A 5,994-nucleotide genomic window follows, 5' to 3' on the forward strand; every position below is an offset into this window, starting at 1 on the left:
TCTATTCTGGGTACCAGTGAGTTTCTGGTTATTCTGGGCTACAATGTAACACCATGACCCCTGTCAAGAAAGAAAGAGAGAGAGAGAGAGAGAGAGAGAGAGAGAGAGAGAGAGAGAGAGAGAGAGAGAGCCGTCTATACCAGTTCCTAGAACATAGGAAATGTATCACTGTCACTATATTTATTTTTTTTTCCATGTTAAGACTGAACCCACTAGGTAGCTCCTTGTGCATGTTGTATAAGTACTCTATGACTGAACTTCATCCCTAGCACTCTTTATTTTACTGATCTGTTGGCTGGCTGACTGAGAAAAGGGTTCTCCCTGTAGCCCAGGCTAGACCGGAACTCATTATGTTACTCAGACTCATGTCAATCCTTCAATCATAGCACCTTCCTAGTGCTGGATTATAGATCTGAACCACCACAACGGTCTTTAGTATTTTATATGAGAGTGTTTTGTCAGTCTAACTGAATGTATGTATGTATGTATGTATATATGTATACCATGTGCCTGCAGAGGTCAGAAGAGGGTGTTGAATGTCTAGAAAGGGAGTTCTAGATGAGTGAGACTCACCAAGTGGATGCTGGGAAACAAACATATATCCTCTGCAAGATCAAAGCGAACTCTCTGAGCTATTTCTCCAGCCCTAAATTCTTTTTTTTTTTTCAATACCAGAAACTGAACCCAGTACCTTACACAAGCACACAAGCACACAAGCTTACAAGCTTTCTGTTACCAGTCACTGGGTTGGCCATATCCCTAGCCTTTTTTTTTTTTTTTTTTTTTTTTTTTTTTTTTTTAAGATTTGTTGCTTTTTTTGTTTGTTTGTCTTTCAAGGTAGGGTTTCTTTGTGTAGCCCTATCCTGGAACTGACTTTGTAGATTGGGCTGGCCTGAAATTGAGAGATATGCTTGCCTCTGTCTCTTGGGTACTGGGATTAAAGGCATGCACCACCACAACCCAGCTTGGTTTTGTTATTTTTATTTGTGAGTGTGTGTGTGTGTGTGTGTGTGTGTGTGTGTGTGTGTGTGTATATAATGCCACATGTTTGTAAGCCTGTGGAGGTCAGGAGAAGGCATCAGGTTCCCCCAAGAGCTAGAGTTACAGGTGCTTGTGAACCACTATGTGGTTGCTGGGAACCAAACTGAGGAACCTCTGGAAGAGCAGTCAGTGCTCTTAACCACTGAGCCATCTCTCCCTTTCCACCTATTTTTTTTTTTTTTTTTTTTTAAGGAAGAAAATATCTATCTTGGAGCTTGCCTTAAAACAACAAACAGCAGGGAGTGGAGGGACACGCCTTTAATCCCAGTACTTGGGAGGTAGAGTCAGGCCAATCTTTGAGTTCAAGGCCAGCCTGGTCAACAAAGTGAGTTTCAGCATAGCCAAGGCTACACAGAGAAACCCTGTCTGGAAAAACCAAAACAACCAAAAAAAAAAAAAAAAAGACAAAAGTGTGGATCAGACACTGCTCTCTATGTGAGAGGCTCTAGGAAAATGGAAGCAGCTTTTATTAAAACAAGCTCAAGACCAGAAAGGTCCAAGGTACTTAAAAACAGCCTGCAAGGCACAGCATGAGAGACAGTCATGACCGAAAACAGTACTTGGCCTGAACTGAGAGAAAGCATTTATTGTACATCAAGAGACAAAGCACAGTTAGAATGTCTGTCCACACAGGAAGATGGCACCAGGCCCTTTTCTGTGATGTAATGCCACAGGACTTTACCGATGGGTGTGGCGAGAGAGCATGCAGTCAGTGTGAAGAGCCCTTCCCCCTCCCGACATGAGCAGAACTGGAAGTTTTCCCAGGTGGGGTGGCAGAACTTGCAGCCTTTACCCTTCAGGAAGTTTCCATTGTACTGTAATTTTTCCCCCTTTAATGCAGCCTGCCCCTTTTATTATAGAACATCCTGAAGTTTCAGGTTCAACGTGTTCATACTTGAAAGCAGAACTGCTATCCTCAGATCAGCACGCCGAGCACAGATGAGAACAGACCCCATCCAGTCCTTCGTGATTCCCACTGGATCCAACTCTGACAGGAACCTGTCTGGAGGAGCGACCAGGTGCCAGGTGCTGAAAGCGCACTGTGGATCTGATAAGCTCGGCAGCGGGGCCTGGCAGAGAGGACAGATAGCTGATAACTCTTCCTAGGGAGTGTGGAGGCCTGGGTGAGGTAATGGAGCTGTGAACAAAGTGCTATTCAGGGCACTGAGGAGAGAAACATTAATTTCCTTACAGAGGGTTAAGGGAAAGTCCTCTAAAGAGACATTTGATCTGCTCTTTGGACCCAGTCAACAGGCAAATAGTCTCTCTCTCTCTCTCTCTCTCTCTCTCTCTCTCTCTCTCTCTCTCTGTATGTGTTCTCTCTCCCTCTCTTTTCTTAATATCCTGGGCGAGCACTGCACAACTGAGCTATGTATCTTCCTTATTTTTAGTATCAATGCCATTTATTTGTTTTAAATATTAAAGATTCTCTTCAGGTTTGTAGAGACATGTACTGAGGCAGACTTCAGGTGATCGGGCCCTTTAATAAGGTGGGCCACTCCCAGCAGTGGAAGCTGGGATTTAGTGGTGATCGAGTAGCGAGTGGCAAAGCAAAGGCAATTCTCTGGCTTTGTAGACTTTAGAGGGAGGGGGTCTCAGGAGGTCGGAATGGTTTCTGAGGCAGCAGGTCAGTGCAGGCCAGTAGATAGCATAGAAGACGGTCATACAGGAAGCCGAGTGAGCCTATTGTCCTAACCTAGGAGCTTCAAAGCATAGTGAAGGGACAGATGGGGTCTAAGACATGGCTAGTCCCTCTACAGTTGCACAGATGATGGAAGCTTTCCCTGTAACCCAGGATGGCCTTGAACCAGATGAACAAACATGTTCCTACCCCAGGCTCCTGAATGCTGAGATTACAGCTGTAATTCATCATGATTTGATTATTTTAATCTCTCTCTCTCTCTCTCTCTCTCTCTCTCTCTCTCTCTCTCTTTCTTTCTTCCTCTCTCTCTCTCTCTCTTTCTTTCAATTGGCTTTTTGAGACAGGGTTTCTCTGTATAGCCCAGGCTGTCTTGGAACTTGATTTGTCCACTAGGTTAATCTTGAAGTTAGAGATCCAACTGCTTCTCACCATCTATGTATGCCTGGCTCTGTGTGTGTGTGTTTCGAATATAGATAGATAGATAGATAGATAGATAGATAGATAGATAGACAGACAGACAGATAGGGAGAGGGAGAGAGATTTCTCTATATAGCCTTGGCTGTCCTGGAACTCACTATGTACTCCAGGCTGACCTTGATCTTGAACTCACAGAGATCTACCTGCCTCTGCTACCTCAACCCACAGCTGGACCCCCAGTGCTGGGATTAAAGCCTTGCACTACCACTCAAGGATTATTTTGAATTTTGAAACAGGATATTACTCTTTAGCCCAGACCACCCTTGGTGTGCAGTCATCCTATGCTTTAGCCTTCTAGGTTACTGAGATTGAAGGTGGGCACCATGAAAAACTCTCAGATTCCTGGCATTAAAGAAACAGTAAGGGAAGCCAGGCAGTGGTGGTGCACACCTTTAGTCCCAGCACTTGGGAGGCAGACACAGGCAGATCTCTGAGTTCCAGGACAGCCTGGTCTACACACCAAGTTCTAGGATAGTCAAGGCTACACAGAGAAACAATGTCTTGATAAGCCAAGAATAGAAAAAAGAAAGAAAGAAAGCAGAGGAGGGCAATACTGTTAGAACTAGTTACAGCTAGACAGAACAGAAAACAAACTAAGTGAACAAGATGACTTCCAGGATCAATCATAAGGTATAAAGACAGTAAGAGTAAGTTGGGTATGACCCTGTCTGGGGGTCAGGTCTCATAAGACTGAATGATCCTGGAGAGCCCTCTGGAGGAAGCATTTGACCTGAGAACCAAACGTTAAAGAGGCAGGGTTCTTGAGCAAAGTGTCCCAGGTTGAGGAACAAATACAATCTGATTTAACAGACTACAGTTTAAAAATATCTCAGAAATAGAATTGTGAGTCTAGTGGACACATAGACGCCTTCTCTTCTTATCATTCTCTAAACAATAGTCTAGCAACTGTTTACATAGCACTGAATGTGAGCTAGACATATCTAAGTACATGGGAACATTTACATTAACAGGGGCTGGTGCCAATATGGAGGGGGGTGGAGCCAATCTCTAATGGGTTTCAAGGGATGACCTCATAAATATTCTACAAGATGAGGCCTGGGATATTGGTGGGATGGAAAAGAGGCCAGCCTGACTTGAGCAGGCTGAGCAAAGGACAGACCTTGGAAGGCCAGAGGGGTTGGCAGGCCTAGTGAGTGGGCTCATGGACTACCATAAGGCATTTGTTTTGAAGAAGTACCATCTGGCTAAGTATGATTTAGAAGCAGGAAGCTCTAATGGGAAGTTGTGGCTTCCTCAAGGCCTCTGTCCAGAGTGGCATTGGTGAGGATGGGCATGGTTTCTTTTTTTTTTTTTTTTTTTGACAGGGTTTCTCTGTGAGGCCCTGGCTATCCTGGAACTCACTCTGTAGACCAGGCTGGCATCCAACTCAGAAATCCAGCCTGATGCTGTGACTAAAGGTGTGCATCACCCACCGCCAACCGGCAAAGCAAATGTGCATTTCGAAGTGAAGCTGACTGGACTTGAGGGTGGATTGTGGTGTGGGAGGGGAAGGGAACAGAAGATGGGAGTATTCCCAATGCTATGGAAGGTTACAGTGACCTCGGTGCTCGTGGTTTGTCATCCCAACATGTATGAGGCTGGAGCTGGAGGAGCATCCGTAGTTCAAGGTCATCCTCTGCTATGTAGAAATGTTTTGGCTGGCCTGGCTTGAGTGAGGTCTCGTCTCAAAAAAAAGCAAACTCAGACAAAACCCCAAAGGGAGCTGATGGGGGGGGATTAGGATTAGTACAATGATCTGTATGTGTAAATATGCCATAATGAAACCCACTGCTTACATGCTACCTTGAAGTTAATAAAAGCAAAAAAGAGTGGTTGGGATGTGACTTAGTTGGTAGAATTCTTGCCTAGTGTGCACCAAACCCTGGATGTGATGCTAGGCACTGCATAAAACTGCATTTAGTGGGTAAATGTTCATGATTTCAGAGCTTCAAGGTAGGAAGAATCCTTGTCTACACAAGGAGTTCAAAGCCAGCCTGAGTTCTGAATTCTCTCAACACAGATGGTCTCTTACACATAGAGAAACAGAGAGACAAAGATACAGGAATCAGACACACACAGAGAGAGAACTTGTCTTGGTTGAAAACACCTATAGTCCCAGCATTTTGGAGGCTGAGGCAGGAGGATTGCTGCAAATAGGAGGCTAGCCCCAAGCTACAGATTTTGCCTTTATCTTAAACAACCAAACAAAACTGGGGCACGTAAAGGTCACCTTGAGGCTGGAGAGACGGCTCCAAAGGTAAATAGACTTGTGCAAGCCCAAGGACTTGGAACCCATGTAAAAAGCCAAGCAGCAACTTAGCCCGAAGTTCTGAGGACAGGTAGCTCGGAGTATGCACTGAAAAGAAATAACAAGAGTGACCCTACCTAGCAAGGGGGCAGCTGGCACTTGAGGACTCTCCTGTAGCTTGCTGTCAACACTTATAGCACAGCTCTATAATCTACATTATCCCTTTGCTCAGACTGAAGTTATCTTGGCAGCTGGAAAAATGGCTGAATGGTTAAGTGCACTTGCTGCTCTTCCAGAGGATCTGGGTTTGGCTCCCAGCACCCACACCAGATGGCTCACAACTGCTTGGAGCTCCAGCCTAGGTAATCAAACACCTTCTTCTGGCTTCAGTAAGCATGGAACTTGTATGATGCACATGTACACAGATACAACCATTATTTAAAAAAAATGGTTAATGGAAACTGCAGAGTGAACCACGTATACAAATGCAAGTTTCTTTTGTCTGTAGGAGGCACCAACCCTACAGAAACACAGAGGTCTCTAACTTAGCACAGCTGGCAAGTCTGATTATTTCCCTCGACACAAC

General features: G+C 44.9%; 1 non-coding gene across 1 annotated transcript; it reads left to right on the forward strand.

Moving 5' to 3' along the window:
* Positions 1-5,861: 5,861 nt before the first annotated feature.
* LOC117712211 (small Cajal body-specific RNA 3) lies at positions 5,862-5,994 on the forward strand. The gene has a single exon (XR_004607270.1).

This window comes from Arvicanthis niloticus, chromosome 6 (genome assembly GCF_011762505.2).
Source record: "Arvicanthis niloticus isolate mArvNil1 chromosome 6, mArvNil1.pat.X, whole genome shotgun sequence".
NCBI classification, from domain to species: domain Eukaryota; kingdom Metazoa; phylum Chordata; class Mammalia; order Rodentia; family Muridae; genus Arvicanthis; species Arvicanthis niloticus.